Genomic DNA, 9652 nt, shown 5'->3' on the forward strand with positions numbered 1-9652 from the left:
TACCTGGAGCATAGAAAGCAGGCTGTTGGCAGAGCTGCTGAGACCACTAAAGGTGACCTGTTCCCCAGGCCTTGATACCCCAGCTATATTTTGATCCCCATTAAAACTAATGTCATCTGACATTTCAGATGACACAGCTAAACGGAGGCAGAATTCTCATAAATTTGTCTTCTACCCAAAGCTTTGGTTCAACCTCTTATGATGCTTTGATGGATTTGGTGGGACCTCATTTGAAAGCAGTCCATTTGCAACTCACTGTTTATGTGCTTGGGGCAGTCCAGGGAAAGATAGGTGACTTGCTACAAAGGGAGCCCAGCACGTGGGCATCCACCCTTTTGATGATTGACAGTTTTCCTTTTATGCCTAGGCTTATATCGGTAGACATCTTTTCAAACTGGGTAGAGGTTTGTCCTACCAGAATGGAGAGAATGTCTGAGCTTTCAAAATGAGCTCCTATTAAGAGCTGCTGGCCTGAGACAGGGCCTTCTCTGACTTCCTGTACGTTTATACCAGCACAGAACGGAAACAAGCCTCCAAGGATAACCGGATAACCAGCATTAGCAGTCCAGAGAAAGAGGTTGAGCAGATAAAGAATGGCATGCCAGTGACGGACGCCGTGGGGTGGGGGGAGCTGCAGAGGCAGCTAAGCAGCTCCTCCTCAAGAAATCACCATACTTGGCTGCTCCATGGTGGTGTCCAATGGAGAAACCTTGCTTGCTGCTGTCTGCACTTGGACATGCTCCACAGTGTCCTATGGTTGCCCATGAACTTCTTTATGTGAAGCCCCAGTCGGGAACTGGACTTAGTAAACTCAATGATCTTGTGAGTCATTGGGATGTTTGTAGACTCTTCTCCATACACAATAATAATGGATCCTCCTTAGTAATGAAGGTAACACAGCAGGTAAACAAAGCCCAGTATCTAGAATGAAAATGATATGGAACCCACCTTGCCCTCCTCTGAATAAGGATAGCCCTCTAGAAGCAGGCTTAAGGTAAGCCCCTAAGAAATAGTGCTATGAGAGCCCCTTGCTAGCATCCTGAGGGAAGTATGGGTAAGATAACCATGAGTAAAAGAAAATAGAGCAAAGCAATATGTCAGAGGAGTGGGTCAGGGGCCTGAGTTTGCCTCTTTCAGTTCCCTGCCCCTTTTGGAAGCAAATAATTAGAAGGCACCCTATGACATGCCTCTAACAACTCACACCTAATTGAAATTGTCACAAGTGAAACCTTGGTCCCTCATAGCAAAGCAAAAATCTCCAGCCTCCAGTGCTGGGACTAACCTTGGGTGATCAAAATTATTTGTATGAGAAAAAGGAAAAACATTAAAAATTTTTATATTTTAACACATACATACACACAAAGAAAACTTCTGATTTCCAATCTCACGTGTAAATAGCTTGGAAGTTGCCGCTCTGTTGTTACAAATGGAAAGCTGAACAGACTAAAAAATCAACAACTCTTCTTGGGTTCATAGGAGAAGTGAGATCACAGGGCAAACTGCTACCCCTCAAGTTGGAGAGACAGACAGGCAGGTGCAGAGAATCACAGTACACTGGAGCGGAAACCTCCATGGGAACCAGGGCTGAGGGAGGAAAACCCAAACTGCAGCTGATAAATTGCTGGCGGCTATGTGTGGACAGGCTGAGAGTAAGAATTCTGCATGACCTAGTCATGAAGGGCACTACCAGGCTTTTTTGAGTTTTACCATCAAAACCCCAAACAGGTTATCAGACTAAATATTGGAGAAAAATCCCAACATGCTCCTGGAAGGGGGAAGGGAAAAGGAATCATTTTGGTAAACCCCAGAGCACTTTGTTCTTAACACAGTCTGCTCTCAGGAGAAACGTTAACCAGAGCCTAACCTGATCGGGTTTGTCAGAGTCTAACTGCCCTGGGAGAAGTGACATACCCAGGCCTGTACACTGTAGCCAGTTTATCTCACCCGGAACGGAAGGGGCTGAGAAACATCTGTGATGATCCCAGTCCAGGGGAATAGATTGCGACCTAATCCTACAATTAGATCAGGCTCTCCCACCCCATAACTTACCACTACATTACTAAAGGCCCATTTATAGCAGTTCCTTTTACCCAGTACACCATGTGCAGCTAGAAAAACAATTACAAGTCACATTGTTTAAGCCTATTTTGTGCTGCTATATCAAAATACCTGAGACTAGATAATTTATAACCAACAGAAATTTCTTTGGCTCATGATTCTAGAGGCGGGGAAGTCCAAGGTCAGTGGGACAGATCTGGTGAGGACATCTTCCTGTGTCATCCCATGCCAGAATGGTGGAAATGCTAAAAAGCACAAATGAAAGAAAGGAGAGAACCAAACTCATTCCTTTTACAGCGGTTCTCAACCTGTGGGTCACAATAGGTTTCACTGTAACAATGAAAATACATCCTGCATATCAGATATTTACATTATGATTCATAACAGTAGCAAAATTACAGTTACGAAGTAGCAACAAAATAATTTTATGGTTGGGGGTCACCACAATCTGAGGAACTGTATTAAAGGGTTGCAACAATAGGAGGCATTAGGAAGATTGAGAACCACTGCTTTATCAGGAGCCCATTCCTGTGATAATGGCATGAATCCCTTCATGAGGGCTGAGCTATCAGGACCTAATCACCTCCTTAGGGTCCCACCTCTAAACATTGTTCCACTGCGGATTGTCTTAGTCTCTTTTGTGTTGGTGTAAAACAATATCTGAGACTGGGTGATTTATAGAGAAAAAAGGCTTATTTAACTCATGATTCCATAGGCTAAGAAGTTCAAGAGCATGGCCCTGACTTCTGATGAGGGACCTTGTGCTATATCATAACCTTACAGAGAAGGTCAAAGAGAAGTGGACACGTACACAGAGAGGGAAACCTGATGGGTGTCCTGACTCATGACAGCCACTCTCAGGGGAACTAATCCTTTCCTACGAAAACTCACTACCGTGAGCACACCACTATGTCATTCGTGAGGAATCTGTCCTCATAATGCAAACCCGTCCCACTAAGCCCCATTTTCCAATACCATCACACTGCTGATCACAATTCAACATGAGCTCTGATGGGGACAAATAAGCCATATCTAAACTGTAGCAGATGTTAAGTTTCCAACGTATGAACTGTGGGGAACATATTCAAATCCTGACATAAACTAAAAGGCAAAAACAAAATTTAAAGAGACAAAGTAAGCATCAGAAGAAGACATGGGAGGGATATTAAAATCATCAGACAACTAGGTGCTGTGGACATTATTGAAATGATAGCAAAGGATTTAGAGTATTCCATAAACTTACTTGATAAAGCAGTGGCAGAGTTTGAGAGGATTGACTCCAATTTTGAAAGAAGTTCTACTGTGAGTAAAATGGTATCAAGGGGCAGCACCTGTGGCTCAAAAGGGTAGGGCACTGGTGGGGCCAGAGGTGGTAGGGTCAAACCCAGCCCTGGCCAAAAAATAAAATAAAATAAAATGGTATCAAGAAACATTGCATGCTACAGAGAAATATTCCACAACATCAAAAATCAATAGAAACAGGAAACTTTATTGTTTTATTTTTAAAAAAACTGCCATAGCCATCCCAACTTTCAGCACCCTGATCTCAATAGCAACCAACATGAAGCAAGACCTTCCACCACCTAAAAGATTGATTTGGTGAAGGCTCCAATGATCATTAATAATTTTCAGCAGTAAAGTGTTTTTCAAAATAAGGCATGTACTTTTTTAAAGACATGAAACTCTCGTACTTTAATAGACTTATGCAACATAAACATAACTTTTATATGCAATGAGAAACAAATCGTTCTATGTGTCTTGCTTTATTGTGATATCTGATTTATTGCAGTGGTCTGGAACCAAACCACAGTATTTCCAAGGTATATTTGCATTTAATTATTATTCCTATGCTTCTTAATATCTAAATGACCTCTTTCTATATCTTTACATTGACCTAAACATACTAAATAAGACTAAGGCTAATTTAGCCATAAATAACAAATTTATGAATATTCCCACAGTATATTAAAAAACTACTAAGAAGACGACGTGTGAAATTTTGATAAGAGCACCAGCTTTGTAAAGAAAATCCTAAGACGAAAGATTATCATTTACTTGTTCACAGCATCTATTGCTGTTATATGTGTCTGTCTGAGGCAATGTGTGTCAGGCATGGAACTTATGATCTATTGTGTAGGCTTGAAACCTACAATTATACAAACAATCATTTAAATTACAGGTATGATAAGTAATTCAAAATAGGAGCATGGAGTACTGTAAACATCTAAAAATAAAACTAGCAAAACAAAATAAGGCAGGTATATATTTGCTAGCCTTGAAAAATCTATTCTCACTTCAAAGTTTAAATAAACTATCAAATGAGAAAAAGGAAATTGTAAATTGTACCTGCAGTAGTCCCATTTCACTTAAATGATTGGATCAAAAAATGTAACAATATTATTACATGTGAGTAAATCTACAGAAAACATCGTAGCAATATACTCTGAATTATTAACAGAAGTTATCTCTGGTATTTCTGTTAAAGAGTTTTATGGTGACTTATTTGCTAACACAGAGCATGTATTATTTTTATGCTTAGAAATAAATAAACATACATTTAAAAAATAAAATGCAGAATGGTAAAACTGCAATATTAGTCTAGCCCTGTACAATCACCTGCATATACAAGGGCTGAGAGAAAACTTTTATTAAACTGGTAGACAAATATATTAATAAAAATCTATATTCTTCCATAAAACAGAAATGTTTTTAAAATAGTTTAACTAAATTTTTTGTAGCACAAATCCAAGATTTTTTATCTATTTATAATTAAAGATAATTATATTTTCAACTTACAAAAAAGGGAAAATTAATCCTGATGTCTTTCTTTTAGAAATACTAAAGGAATTAAAGATGATTTGGGCTGTCCCAATATAAAAACACATTGAGCACTTATTATTCTGAGTACTTATTATTCATTTATTTTTTATTTTTTGAAACAGGGTCTCACTCTGTTTGTTGCGTAGGCTGGATTGCTGTGGCATTATAATTCACTGCAACCTCAAACTTCTGGGTTCAAGAGAGCCTCTTGCCTCAGCCTCCAGAGTAGCTGGGACTACAGACACAAGTCACCACACCCGGCTAACTTCTTTTCTTGTAGAGCTAGAGTCTCACTGTGTGGCTCAGACTGGCTTCCAACTCCTGATTTCAAGTGATCCTCCTACCTTGGCTCCCCAGTGCTAATGTTAGCACTTTGAAAGAGCCACCACATCCAGCCGACACTGAGTATTTATTACGAACAAAACACTATGCTTGCTGTTTTGGGGGAAATCTTGATAAGAAATAGTTCACTAACTCAATCAATATGAATTGGGTGCATAGTCTTCACCAGGCCTTGTGCAATCTCTGAGGAATCAAAAATGAAAAAAGACAGTCCCTGCCTTCGAAATACTTTTGACTGAGTGATAGAGACAGACACATAAGTAACTTTCTCTGTGTAAATATATATATATATATATATAAATCAGAAAAATTAAATAACCATAGGTGATTTTTAGATCTGGATGAATCTAACAAGCCAGCACAAACACATTCTTCTCCAGAGCTGCACGTTTTACAATCAGGGAAACCAAGGGCAGAGCTTAAATGGTTTCCCATGTTGCAAAACCGTAGATATAAGCTTGAGGGGTATGGAATAAGAAAAAAGAGAAGGGAAAGGCACTTTTTGCCTAAATGTCCATCATGCTCCTGAGGTTTGGTGGCTGATTTAAAAATAGTCATTTTCTAGGCTTTATGTAATAATCTCAAGTTGTGAAATGGTTTAGCTGCTGATAACATAAGAAGTCCTTCTCGTATCTCCTAGTAGTTCTGCTTTTCTCTTGTTGTCAGTTTTTTTTAGCGGTGACTGTGGCAATGAAAGAAAGCATTAGATCCGTAGTGATAAAAAGGAGTGGTTGTTTTTGGTTCTGGGCAATCAACACGGGCATTTATTTTGAGAGCTCACTAATAAGCATTTTCATTAGCAGCATAGTGGAACTCCCTAGTAATGGTGTTTGGAGACAGAATCAGCTCCCGTTGAGGCTCATTCATCCAACCAACATTTTTCTATCAATGTACAATATGCTGCACAATAAGCAGACACCGGGCAGTAAGAAATGAGGAAGGCATAGTTCAGGCCCTTGGATTTATATAGAAGCTTGTAGAGGCAACAAATTTCCTTTAATCTGGTCTGCTATGGTTAATAAAAGTAACCATATATATATCATTAACCATATAGTCTTCTTTCATTTAATAAATATATGAAGAGCTGCTTCTAAGTACCCAGAACTGTACTACACAAATAACTAGTGTGTAAACAAGCAGAGTCTCTGTTCTCAAAGAGAAGTTGGGATAGGCTGAGGCAGAAATTGTTAGTTTCCTAAGTAATTTCCACCCTCCTTTCTTCCCCTTTGAAAGAAGACTAATTCTTATCTGGGGAGTGATATATCCAGCCCCAGATAAAACATGATGATTAATCAGAGGCTATGGTTTCTGAACTGTGTACCCAGCCCCCAAGAATGCCAAGGTAAATTCACTGGAAGGCCATAGCCTATTTCAAAATTTCAGAGGAAATTTAGAAAGAATCAACCACGCAAATTATTAGAGCTCGGAGTGATTCACAGTTTCCACATTAGCTCGTGCTATATTCCTATAGACTATCATACCCTTGCAAAGCTGGGTTTCCTGTGGTGGCTGTGATGAAAAGCAAATATTATATGGTAAGAAGCGAGGGTGACACTGTGCAATATGATTCTAAGGTACGAGAAGTTGTGGTGTGTCATATAATATATTTCATTAGTAACTATAGTTATCTAAGAATTAAAAAGGTATTACTTTTCTTTCCATTTAAGTGTTCTTTTGCAAATGGCTGTTAAGTTGTAAGAGGAACTTTTGTGTATTTCCTTTGGCACCTTGAAAAGAATTGATGAAACCCCAAGGGAGTTGTGAACTGAGAAAGTTGGGGAAACTTTGATCAACCCCATCATGTCAATCTTGTTTTCTGCTTCCTCACTTCCCTTGCCTCCAGCCCGTGTGTACTATCCCAACTAGATTACCTGCTCTTTGAGAACAGAGACTGTATCTGCTTTTTTACACACTATTTTATGTGTAGTATGTTCTGGGTACTTAGAAACAGCTTGGCATGTATTTATTAAATGGAAGAAGGCTATACGGTTAATGACATATACATGGTTAATTTTATTAACAATAGTAGACCAGATTAAAGGAAATTTGTTGCTTATTGGGTTATTGCATATGACCCAATTCTGGCCTAAAAGGCAATCTGTTGGGGGTGGCACAGGGGAAAAGGGTTCTGAGGGAGCATTTGCTTTCCTGGTAAAGGGGAACAATGCCAGAGACCTCTATTTGTCCTTCAGTAATTCACTCCCTTTGGTCATGGCGTCCTTCAAATCTCTCCTTTCCTCCTTTCTACCACTTCACGACTGAGTTGGCCGAAGGTACATGAGCAGACACGTTTCATGCAAATTCTCATATTCCTATAAGGAATGAGTGTGTCCACTACTTCTTTCCGTCTTCTTGCTAAAGCCCAGAGTATTTAAATTATTAGTCTCAAATACATATAGATGGTGCCTGCAAAACTGAGCTAAGAATGTTGGGCCTCCTTATTTCTAGTGCATTGCTCTTTCTATATACTACGTTCATTGAGGTCTTGGAAAACTCTGCAATAATTCTAAATACTGTATTCCATGTGTTTTCTATAAATTTTCTTTGATCTGATGCCATATTACTGATTCAAAATTATAAGATGATCAATTGACATTGTTGCAACGTATAGACCATAGCATTTTTGTTAAGAAATGAGATTTATTCAGTGGGTTGAATGTGTTTCTTAACCTATGCAGCTAGTGACTAATTGGTTTCCTTTCCAAGGTGCAGGTCACGTGAGACTTGGACAGTTCCAATGACTAAGAACAACAGAAAGCCAGAGTTTAGCCATTCCACCTCTGTGAACAGGGTTTCTCTTAATCAGGGATGGAAATATGAAAGACTGATCACCTCTTAACACTATAAAATACAGGAAGTCCCTGTTTTACTTTACATAAAACAGCTCAAATAAGCATGACTTACAGAGACATAAAGACAAATGAACACGTAAGGGCAGACGTGAATCATAAGATTATAAAATAGCAAAAGAATTCATAAACAGATTAACCAGGAGTGAAAAATTACATCTGAGACAGTTGACTTGGTAACTAAGTCATTGGGAGTTTTATAAGAAAAACAACAGTTCCTGGGCTAAAATTGGGTATACAATCATATCATCTGCGAAGAGTGAAAGTTTAATCTCTTCTAATCCTATATGGATACCCTTGATTGCCTTTCCAGGAATATGGGGAGAGGGGAGAGGTAGAGGAGGGGAGGGGGGGACAGTGGGAGGGTGATTGGTGGGATCACGCCTATGGTTCATCCTATAAGGGTACATGTGAATCTCTCTAAATGTAGAATATAAATGTCTTAACACAGTAACTAAGAAAAAGACATGAAGGCTATGTTAACCAGTTGGATGAAAGTATTTCAAATTGTAGACAGAAACAGTACACTATACCCCATGATAGTATTAATGTACACAGCTATGATTTAATAAAAATAAACAGATAAAAGAAAAACAGTTAAAGATTTCAAAACACAACATATTTTTATTTCTTTAAAAATATATAACAAAAGTTCTTGTGCCATCTGCCGCAATCAGATTCACATCACATTATAAAATTATTTAATTTCCTAAAATACCAAAAGGAATAGTTAAATCCCCAAAGAGATGATAATGATTAAAAAATATCTACAAGGAAAACCTATACACTCCACTGCAAGCCATCTACACGACTTCAAACTGGACTTGTTAACAAAGTCATAGTCACTGAGCCACAACTTTGTGTGACCCAGAGACCCTTAACATTTCACAGCACTGTCTCTGATGGCTTCTTTGACAAGCTTCATTGACAAAGCTTCACTGGAGTAACCACTTTAGAAAGTACCTGGGAGAAAAAATAAAGGAAGATGATCACTAATAAAGTATGTATGAAAGTTACATTTCTAATCTTATTTCTCGTTAACTTTGGGTCTCCTATATCAGGTGATGACTTCTTCATGTAATCAATTTTATTTTCATTTCTGTTTTTTATTTTGTTATTGCAGATTAATACAAGGGTACAATTAGGTTACAATGTTTGCATTTGTTATGTAGAGTTCCCGCTGTAGTTGTGTTGTGAACCCAAGAGATGTGCCATGTTCACCCATCCCCTCCCTCCCCTATCTTTCTCTCTCACTCAACTTGAATAGAACTGAGTTTTTCTCTTATGTGGGCATGTATAAGATTGTCTACTGGCTTCATATTAGTACTGAGTATATTGGATACTTGCTTTTCTATTCTTGAGGTACTTTAAAAAATATGGAAGGCTTCATGAATTTGCGTGTCATCCTTGCCCAGGGGCCATGTTAATCTCTGTATCATTCCAATTTGAGCATATGTGCTGCCAAAGCAAGCACTAATCAATTTTTTTTTAACATGACATTGAAAAATCAAGATATAGTGAATTTATCTAACATCTAGACCTTAGCGCACCCACGCCGGTGGCTGTGGACGACTGCACCACTC

General features: G+C 38.6%; 1 non-coding gene across 1 annotated transcript; it reads right to left on the reverse strand.

The window, feature by feature from the left end:
* Window positions 1–9439: 9439 nt before the first annotated feature.
* Window positions 9440–9543, reverse strand: LOC111723361. The gene has a single exon (XR_002771925.1). It is a non-coding gene; the product is annotated as a U6 spliceosomal RNA (small nuclear RNA).
* Window positions 9544–9652: the final 109 nt, after the last annotated feature.

Source organism: Otolemur garnettii, unplaced genomic scaffold (genome assembly GCF_000181295.1).
Source record: "Otolemur garnettii isolate 467f Iridium unplaced genomic scaffold, OtoGar3 scaffold00010, whole genome shotgun sequence".
NCBI classification, from domain to species: Eukaryota; Metazoa; Chordata; class Mammalia; order Primates; family Galagidae; genus Otolemur; species Otolemur garnettii.